The 10033-nt window shown below is 42.9% G+C and overlaps 1 pseudogene; it reads left to right on the forward strand.

Annotated features, from left to right (window-relative positions):
- The first annotated feature begins 1574 nt into the window (after positions 1-1574).
- On the forward strand, positions 1575-7921 carry LOC124674799 (annotated as a pseudogene).
- The last annotated feature ends 2112 nt before the right edge of the window (positions 7922-10033 follow it).

The following is a 10033-nucleotide window of genomic DNA, read 5'->3' on the forward strand; positions in this document are numbered from 1 at the left end:
TCTTGCTAAATGGCTTTTTAAGTTGCTTAGTGCAGAAGGAGTATGACAAACTCTCCTTAAAGGAAAATATATTGACTCTCGTGCATTGTTCCAAGTTTATTGGAAACGTGGTGATTCTCACTTCTTAGTTGGTCTTATGGCAGCGAAGAAATTCTTTTTTTCATATGATATATTTCCTATGGTTTGAAGATACGGTTCTCGGAGGATATGTGGCTGGGTAATGCTAGGGTAATGTACACTCCGCAACCAGTATTCAGCTCTGTACAATGTTGTGTGTCCTAAAGTTGATACAATCGCCAAGATGACGGAATCCTTCTTACCAAATGTGACATCCAGACGAAATCTCGTTGGTCCTAGGCTTGAATCATGTCATGATTTGTTACGACGCTTGGCTTTGGTTCATAGTTCTAAAGGGTCTGGTGATGGAACCTACATGAAAATGGTAAATTGTCTATAAAATCAATGTACATAGCATTAGCCCAGCGAGAAGTGACAGCTAATAAAAACTGGAAAATTTGGAAAATAAGAATCCCACAAAAAACTTTTTTGTACGTGGGACCTTCGAAAAGGTGTAATCCTCACAAAGGATAACCCTGTCAAACACAATTGGCATGGAAGTACTTACTGTGTGTCTATCATGATGACAAAACTATTAATCACTTATTCTTCTAGTGAAATTCTGCGAGGTCTATATAGTCGGTCATCGAAATAGAATCTACCTTATATCCACCATGCAGCGTAGCTAATATTTTAGGTAACTGGCTAAATGGTGTTGAAAACAAGTTTAAGATACTTATTAGGATGGTAGGGCTTGCCATTATCGGCTGCTGTGGCTATGTAAAAATGACAAGATTTTTAACGATAAAATTCATCTCTTATGCAGGTTATCTACCGTGCATAGTTTATGCTTCGTTAATGGCTGTCTCTACGACGTGCGGAGAACCGCGAGCTACTTATGGAGGTGCCTACATCGTGCTCAGTTAAGCTTTACACCATTTATTTTTCATCGTGATTCATACCAGTAATAAGCATGGAAAAAAATAGCGCGCTATTCCAACGCTAATACCACGCTATAGCATATCTGGAGAGCCGACGCTACGCTATTTCGGCGCTATAGCGCGCTATTCGCGTTAATAGCACGCTATAGCATGCTAATAGCGTATTTTTAGACCCACGCTATTTTGTTATAACGCGCTATTTATTTCCTTGGTAATAAGTTATAGGATGAATTATAACTGAAATTTAATAACATTCTGTAACGAAGTTTACTCAGAAATAGTAACACCCATGTTTGTGGTTTTCGGGAGCAAGCACGTTTTGCTGCGCGGGTTTCTGTTTGGCGTTTCAGCCACGGCGCCGCGTGCGGGCTGTCGTGACTCGTGAGGCGAGACGAGGCCTACGATCGAACGTCACTTGTGACTTGTGAGTAGTCTCATGTGCAGCTAATAAGTGGTGATTGACAGATTGACACGTACGTGCTCCAGCATTTTCTCGAAGCTACCACCGTGACCAAGCAGGTCGATCCGCTGGGTGTGGTTTATCGCACGCGTATATATAGCTATCGGGGCAGTGCGCGACGACGCGCCGAGGTCACTGAGGAACCGGCGGGGAGAGATGAGCTGCAGGGTGTGCGTCACCGGAGCCGCCGGCTACATCGGCTCCTGGCTCGTCAGGAAGCTCCTCGACAGAGGCTGCGCCGTCCATGCGACCATACGGAACATCGGTATGTGTCAAATTTCTCCGCGCATGCATGCCACCGTAGACAGCTCGCCATCGATCGAGCGATAGATTGGGCGAATTTTCTCTGTGCCTTCTTCGACCTTCCTGACTTTCAGTCATGGCCGGACGCGCCCTCGATCGGGCTGCAGGTGACGAGAAGAAGACGGCGCTGCTCAAGGGGCTGCCCGGCGCGGCGGAGAGGCTGACGCTGTTCCAGGCGGACATCTACGACGCCGTCACCTTCGAGCCAGCCATCCAGGGCTGCGACTTCGTCTTCCTCGTCGCCACCCCGCTGATGCACAACACCGGCAGCTCAAAGGTGCCAGCAGTCGATCTAAAATCCAAGAATCAAATTTTCTCTCGGGTTGTTGGCAACAACTTGTTGCGTCTAGCTACCTAGCCTTGTGACGTCGAGTACATGCACTGAGAGTATCTCCACTGGCACGTCCCGTAGCGGCTTCGATAGCGTTTTAAGTGTCGGCGTAGTTTTTGAGCTCGCACCGGTAACGCCTAAAAAGCGCCGGCTAGTTTTCGAGCCCAATAAAAACGCCGGCAAACCCGTGCCGGCCTCTTCGTAGAGACGCGGACCGGGCGCGTCGGCGCCTCGCGGAACGTCAGAAACTACGCGTAGGCTCTGCCTGGTAGCCAGACGCACCGCTTTCTCCACCTCCTACCCACGTCCGAGCAGACTCCCACCCCTCTAGATCTCCACCGTCTCCGTCGCCGTCGCGTCCCCTGCTTGCAATAGACATCGCCGCCTATCCAGGAACCGCCGTCCATCGACACGGCCGCCACCCCCTTGACCGGCGACCGCTGTTTCGCTAGGAACAGAGCTCGCCGCAACCTCTGCACAACCGCCCCGCTCGCAAGGTGCTCGTCGGATTGCCGCGATAGACAGCGACGACGAGATGATGCTGCAACTGTTCATGGAGAACGCTGAGGCTCTCCGGTGGCAACAACAGCAGCTGATTCTGACGAGTTTGATCCGTGTTCGCCAGCCTTTGTTTGTCGTGCCTCGGCGCGGCGGCTCAAAGCCAGGCAAGAGGAGGTACATCAACCGGCATCGTCAAGCTGGCGCAATGCTGCTTGACCCCGACTACTTCGCCAACGACGCCACTCATTCCGCGAAGAAATTTCGGTGCCGGTTTAGGATAAACAAGGATCTCTTCATGAAGATTGTCTACGGCGTCAGGGAGTACGGCGACTACTTCATGGCCAATCAAGACTGCACAGGTTTGTGGGGCTTCACCTCAATTCAGAAGTGCACTGCTGCAATGCGCTGTCTTGCATACGGTGCTCCTCTAGATGCAGCCAATGACTACCTATGGATGGCGGAGTCGACATGTTCACAAACTCTCTACAAGTTTTGCCGAGCCGTCATAGCGGTGTTTGCTAAAGACTATTTGAGAGCACCAAGGGCAGATAATACAGCTCGGACCCTGGAAAAAAATGCAAGCACGAGTTCCTGGGATGCTCAGAAGCATTGACTGTCTGCATTGAGGCTGGAAGGATTGCCCTTTTTCTTGGCCAGGGGATCTACAAGGGTCATACTGGTGAGTGCAGTGTCATTCTAGAGGCGGTGGCTGACCATGACCTCTGGATTTGGCATGCTTTTTGGCATGACAGGAACACACAATGATATCAACGTGCTGCAGCGCTCATGTGTTTTCCAGGCTAGCTGAGGGACAAGCTCCTGCCGTGAACTTTGAGGTAAACGGCCACACGTACAACAAGGGGTACTATCTAGCTGATGGTATCTACCCAACATATGTTACATTTGTGAAGACAATTCCGTCTCCAGCTTCGGAGATGGATGCTTATTTTGCAACATGCCAGGAAGCAGCTCGCAAGGATGTTAAGCGTGCTTTTGGGGTGCTTCAGCAGCGTTTCGTCGTCGTCAGGTACCCTGCTCTCACTTGGTTTGAGTCTCAGATGTGGGAGGTGATGAACGCCTGTGTGATCTTGCACAACATGATCATTGAGAGCGAGCGTGACGAATCAGTGCATGATGATCAACCATTTGATTATCAAGGGCCTCTTACTGAGGTGGAGCATGTACCCCAAGAATTTATCACTTTTCTTCACATGTATCATGAAACCGGAGATGCAGGTGTTCATGTTCAACTTTAGGCGGATCTAGCTGCGCATTTGTGGGCTAGGAGAGAAGCCATCAACAATGCATGCTTTAATTTCTATTTGTTTGATTGTATGAATAATTTAATTTTTATTTTTGTGATTGTATGAATAATTAAATATAGTATGAATAAAATGTGATTGACATATTGTTTCAAAATATTGTAAAAAGGAAAAAAAGTTTCGGGGACCGCCGTACGGGGGCGCCGGTGTGGGAACATCATCCCCAAATAGAGGATGTAGTGCCGACACCTCCCATACAGCAGTGCCGACGTTCCTGCTGGCGCCTATTTGGGAAGCGCCGGTGGAGATGCTCTGAGAAGTGATGAGGCTATCGACGTCGCCACAAGACGGCGCACGCTTGATAGCTATAGGGCGCGTTTGGTTGTCGTTCTCATGCAGCCAGGGTCCAAAACAACGCACGTTCTAGGTCCAGTAGATCTTGGCCTGTTAGAAACGGTGCAAAAGACACAGTTTCCACTTCGTTTGGTGGTCTGGGCTGAAATTTTTGGGCTGTGAAGATATTTTGGGCTGGTTGTTGGTTGTGGCTGCGTCCTACATGCATGTGAGGCTGTCACGTGAGGGACCAACAACCTGGTACTGAAATCTAAGGGAATATTCACACGCTTTCGTTTGCAACGGGCATGTCCCTAGGGAAATGCTCGATTCGGGCATAGCTGTGGAGCCTGACCCGATGCCCTTTTTAAATGCTTTAAGATCCGTGCTGTGCGGCTTGTTTTAGCTCCTGTACGGTTGCCCACGAAAAAAGATCTTTCTATCCCGATGCAGTCTACAAACTTTCATGCATATTAACAAAAGCACCCATAGCTTTTGTCGTGCATTTGCTAGCGCCACTGCACTTCAATGCATAGCTCCATCGTCCGGTCGGTTTCTCGAGCGAAGAGCTTTGCTTGAGCATCTCCAACAATCACGCTAAATTTTGACGCTGTAAAAGCACTTTACAGCGCACTCCATCCATGTATCGCGCGTGAGACCATGTTCACCTCCGATAGAAGCTCTAAATTTTGGAGCTGTAAAACTAGGTAGTTCTTTCTACGCGCGATTTGTACCCCGCGCTTTTTTCGGCGCGGTAGATATAGTGCACGAGATAACCTTTTACAGCGCGCTTCACTTTATAGTACCGATTGCAGCAGCTGTTGAAGCATCAATTTGCACCTCTCACGTGCTAAACTAGTTATTTCAACGTTGATGCTCTTACACACCGAATCAACCGCGTGCTGCGTGCATGGTCGTACATGGTCCGTTTCTCTTTGGATTTTCGTAGTTCAGTTCTCATGGATCTTCTTAGCTTATACACCTCGGAGGTTCTGATTAAATCGACCGAGTTGTTACGAGGCAAGTTAGCTAGTCTGTACTACCTCCATGCAAAAATTAAGGATTATATTATTTTTAGAAAGTTAAACTATGTTAAGTTAGATTAAGTTCTTATTAATAATTATTAACATGTAAAATACGAAATTAATATTATTGGATATATAATGAAATATATTTTCATATGGTATTTACAAAGTATTACTATATATTTGTTGAAGGTTTTTCCAAAAATTTGGTCAAACTTTATTTGATTTGACTTTCAAAAAAACAAAAGCCTTAAACTTTAAGATGGAGGTAGTACATACTTTCACGTTGAATGGCTGGCACTATTTTAACATTTGTAAATATATTTAATATGCATTTCAAATGAAGGGTGCATATGCACAGAAACACCTTGTCCAACCCGCTAACATATTTCTCTACACATGCGAGCTTTAAGCAATGTTCACTACGGGAAAATAAGTCTTTGCACCTAGGATGCAAAGTAGGGAAAGCATCCAACCTTGCCACTAGGCTAAGTGTTCGTTTGTTGATAACTATACCACGCCACGCCTTTTAAGCCGAGAAGAAATCCAGTTTTTACATCTTTATCGTGCGCTTATACTAGGCAAAGGCTTGCTTTGCGGTGCGTTTGTTAAAAACACTAGACAAAGACTTGCTTTGCCGTACGTTTGTAAAAAACACTAGGCAAAGGCGTGCACATCGACGTAAATGGACTTTGCCGTGCAGTCTATCTTTGCCGTGCGCTGTGTTGGTCCTTCGACATGCAACTTTCTTTGCCGTGCGCTCTCTTCCATCGTTGCCATGCATTATATCTTTGCCGTGCATCATATCACGACCTGGCTGCAACTTCGTTTCTTAGCAATGAAGTAAAATCGGCACATTTATCTCTAGCTGACTATGCCATCTATTTTCATCTTTGTGTTGATTCCGCAGTACAAAGACACGACGGAGGCAATCGTGGACGCGACACATGCTATCCTAGAACAATGCGAACGGTCTAAAACGGTGAGGCGTGTCATCCACACAGGCTCTGTCGTGGCCTCGGCGCCGCTCAGGGAGGATGGCGAGGGCTACAAAGAGTTTATGAGCGAATCCTGCTGGACGCCGCTTGTTGTTCCCTATGGTCACAGCAACGAATTCTTGGACGTGAGTGTTTTCATTAATTCTTGGACAAGGCTCTGAAAAAAATGAAAACATTATTAGTACTTGTGTTTTTCAAAAGGTGAAACCATAGCTTCGGCCTCTACTTTAATTGATGCATATAGTCTTTTACTGCATTATTATAAATCAAGTCTCAGAGTAAATAAATCTCAAGGGTTGCATAGTGTTATATGTACTGGTGCATACTCCATCTGTACACAATTACTTCATAGTCAATGTCAAACTTTGTAAAACTTTAAGTAAATATTTACAAAATAAATCTTAAAATCTATAATATAAAATAATTTTATTGCATTAGAATCATTATAAAGTATATTTTCATCTTATATGTAGTTGGCATTATAGTCATAGAGTCGCGCTATTTGAACCCCAGAATGGAGAAAATAGTTATTATACACTCACCCTGTATCTTCGCAATCGTAAATAATTTTAACGTCACGTAAATTTTGCCTTACTTTTAAGTTGAGTAGAAAATAATAAAAAATAGGCATGGCATAATTTTGTTTGTCTATGTGACGTAAAAAATACGACGTACAATACATATTTTTGGTGTTTTTTACAATGTAATGACTCATATGGTGCGTTTTTATATCGACATTTTGTTGTGAGTCAATATGAATGTAATTGATTGGATGAAAAACATAAATTTACGAATGTAACAACATAAAAATATGCTGGGTGCAAAATAACTTTGCTGCACCCTGAAAGTCAAATAGGCGTTTATTGATATTTTTATATATTTTCAAACTTTATATATTTTGACTAAAATTATAACGCGAAGACCGTGGGAGTTTCCAAGTATGTATAGTACATTGATTGAAGAATCCGAGCCCTAGCCACGCAATAGCTGAATATTGAACGATCATTGTGGCCATGTTGACTTGCACGCGTGCAGGCTTATGTATCCTCCAAGACCCTCTCTGACAAGGAGCTACTCGATCAAGTACAACGACTCCTCTTCATCCACCACGGCGAGGTCATTCGACGTCGTCGTCCTGCTATGCGGCCTCGTCGGAGGAGACACCATCCTGCCCTACACCCCTGACAGCATGAACACCATGCTGTCGCCTCTCACCGGCGTCGAGGTTTACCACAAGAACCTAAGGTTCCTGCAGTCCCTCCTCGGCTCCGTGCCACTGGTTCATGTCGACGACGTCTGCGAGGCGCACATTTTCTGCATGGAGCGCTTCACGGACATCGCCGGCGGCCGATACCTCTGCGCCGCGGCGTACCCCAACATGCAGGATATTCTGGAGCACTACGCTGGCAAGCACCCGCAGCTCAAGCTGATGATCAAAGAGTATGTTCTTTAACTGAATGTTTGAATTTGGTTATCTCGATGCGTTGTGATTAATACGTGCTATGTACTTTTTGCGTGTGGATTAGGGTGGTGGGAGAGGGAGTGAGAGTGCAAGCTAATACAAAGAAGCTTGTGGAGCTGGGGTTCAAGTATAAGTACGGGGCAGAGGAGGTGCTAGATGGCAGCCTGGAGTGCGGCAAGAGGCTGGGATTGCTCTGATGCATAACATTGCCATGCCACCGTCTGTTAGTGCTAGATTTATTCTCAGTTTTTAAAAAACTTTGAAGTATTATTTTTGAATATTTCAAAAAAGAGCTAGATGTGGCTCGAGCTACGTTTGTGGTTTCCGGGAGTAGAGTGTGGCGTTTTGGAGACCGAGCTCTTTATTTTCAAACACTCAAAATTCGTATTTTAAAGTTTTAAAAAATGGAAATAAAATTCTGAAGATAGCCAATGATGTATGTTACAATGGTGTTAAATATTAATGCAAATTAATTTGTATTTTAAGCTACACGAAATTGACAAAATCTGACATACTTTACAGTCTTGAAACATGCACTATTCACTATAAAATTTGTCACAATTTCTTATTTTTGTGTAGCCTAAATATGAAGTAGTTTGTATTGAGATTTTACTCATTGTAGCTATCTGCAAAATTTTGATTCGAATTTTTTAAAATTTTGAATCATGAATTCTGAGTGTTTGTAAATAAAGGGCTAGGTGTAGCTCAGCCTTCATTTGAACGTTTCCTGGTTGCCACTATGTAACCTTTAGACATTATGTGTTCATGTTCTTGTGATTAATATTAGGTTGGTCACCTGTACTGACCTAAGATAAATAAATAAAGATTTCTTTCACTAAGTCCATCGATGGAAAAACAACCATTTCTGAATTGATCAAGTTGCACACAGTTTATAAAATGCCGTAGCTAAATAAGAATCACCATTTAAGATTGTTAACTTAGAACTAGAATAGTGGCAGTCAACTTCGAAGTAGGTGACACTTGCAAATCAACTGATAAAAAACTCAAGTAAAGATGGTTCATTTAGCGAGATACTGGAACACTTGCGCTTTGACTGCGTTTAAACAATCATCTCTTAGTTGACCTGCATGCAAAGGCAAAATAATTCAACATAATAAGAATAGTATGAATGATAGAAATAATAAAGAAATAAAATTAAGGGGTGGCTAGATATTTCGGTGGCATATGGAACACACTAGACATTTTAGATGTACAAAGTGGGTCTAGATGCAAAGAGGGATGACTGATGTATATACCGTGCACTAACTCCCTTGCAGTCATGCTATTTAAGCCTAAAATGCGGTTTCATATGGATTGCACAAAAATAATTTCACCTATAGTTGTGTAGAACTTACCAAAAAAATCATAAGAACTGTGATGATTTAAACAAGTTCTTTGTATTACAATATATAATGTTTTTTTTGGTTACATTTTCTGTAACATTTAAGCATATTTAGCATGAGTTTTGTAAATGCTTGAGAATTTCACAAATTTTGTTACCATTTACACATATTTTACTTGGGTTTCTTACATGTTTATGAGGCATTTGTTTGCTTTTTTGTTTGTCTATATGTATGCATGTATGTACATATGTATGTATGTTTGTTACACAGAGTTTTGTTCATGTTTCCCATGGTCATCCAAGTCAACTCGAACCACTGCAAAATTCAACTGAAACTTGTACGAAAGTTTAAAGGAATCATGAAACCACATTTAAAACTTTATAAAGGCTACATAAATAGAAGAATGTCAACAAGAAGTCTCATAATATTGTTGGTCAAGTTTCAACATCTGAAAATTTTAAATTTCAAAAATACTAGACATTGATCTTGTTTGCCAAAGCCCATGGAGACGGATAGATGGTGCGAAATTTAAAATATATATCATTTCTTAGTTCGTAAAATAAACGAAAGGTTGGATTAAATTATGGGAGAGAAAGAGTATGGACAACCTGTTTATTTTAGTAAAATCCAAGGCTGTAAGTGAAATATCAACCGAACGTGGGTATGGTGCATTGTACATGCCCCGTACCGAACTATTTACATTGTTCTCATTCCTTAATACTTGAAAGAGTCGTATCGATAAAATGAGTTGATCCACCCAAGAATAACAAAACAAAAAAAATCCATCTATTTATATATTATTAGAATTATATTAGGGTTAACAAGAAAAGAAGAATAATGGTAGGAAATTTCACAATAAATAGAAACATCTAGCCCTTGATTTAGGTAATAAAAATTAAACGACAACCATTAGATATTCCGTTCGACGTAAGTTAAAAAGATTACCAATCTATGCCATTATGAAAATAACCTTTCGTAGTAGAACGAAAAAAGGCTCCTTTTCCACTCTCTCTCTCG

The sequence above is a fragment of the Lolium rigidum genome, chromosome 7 (assembly GCF_022539505.1).
Source record: "Lolium rigidum isolate FL_2022 chromosome 7, APGP_CSIRO_Lrig_0.1, whole genome shotgun sequence".
Lineage (NCBI taxonomy): Eukaryota > Viridiplantae > Streptophyta > Magnoliopsida > Poales > Poaceae > Lolium > Lolium rigidum.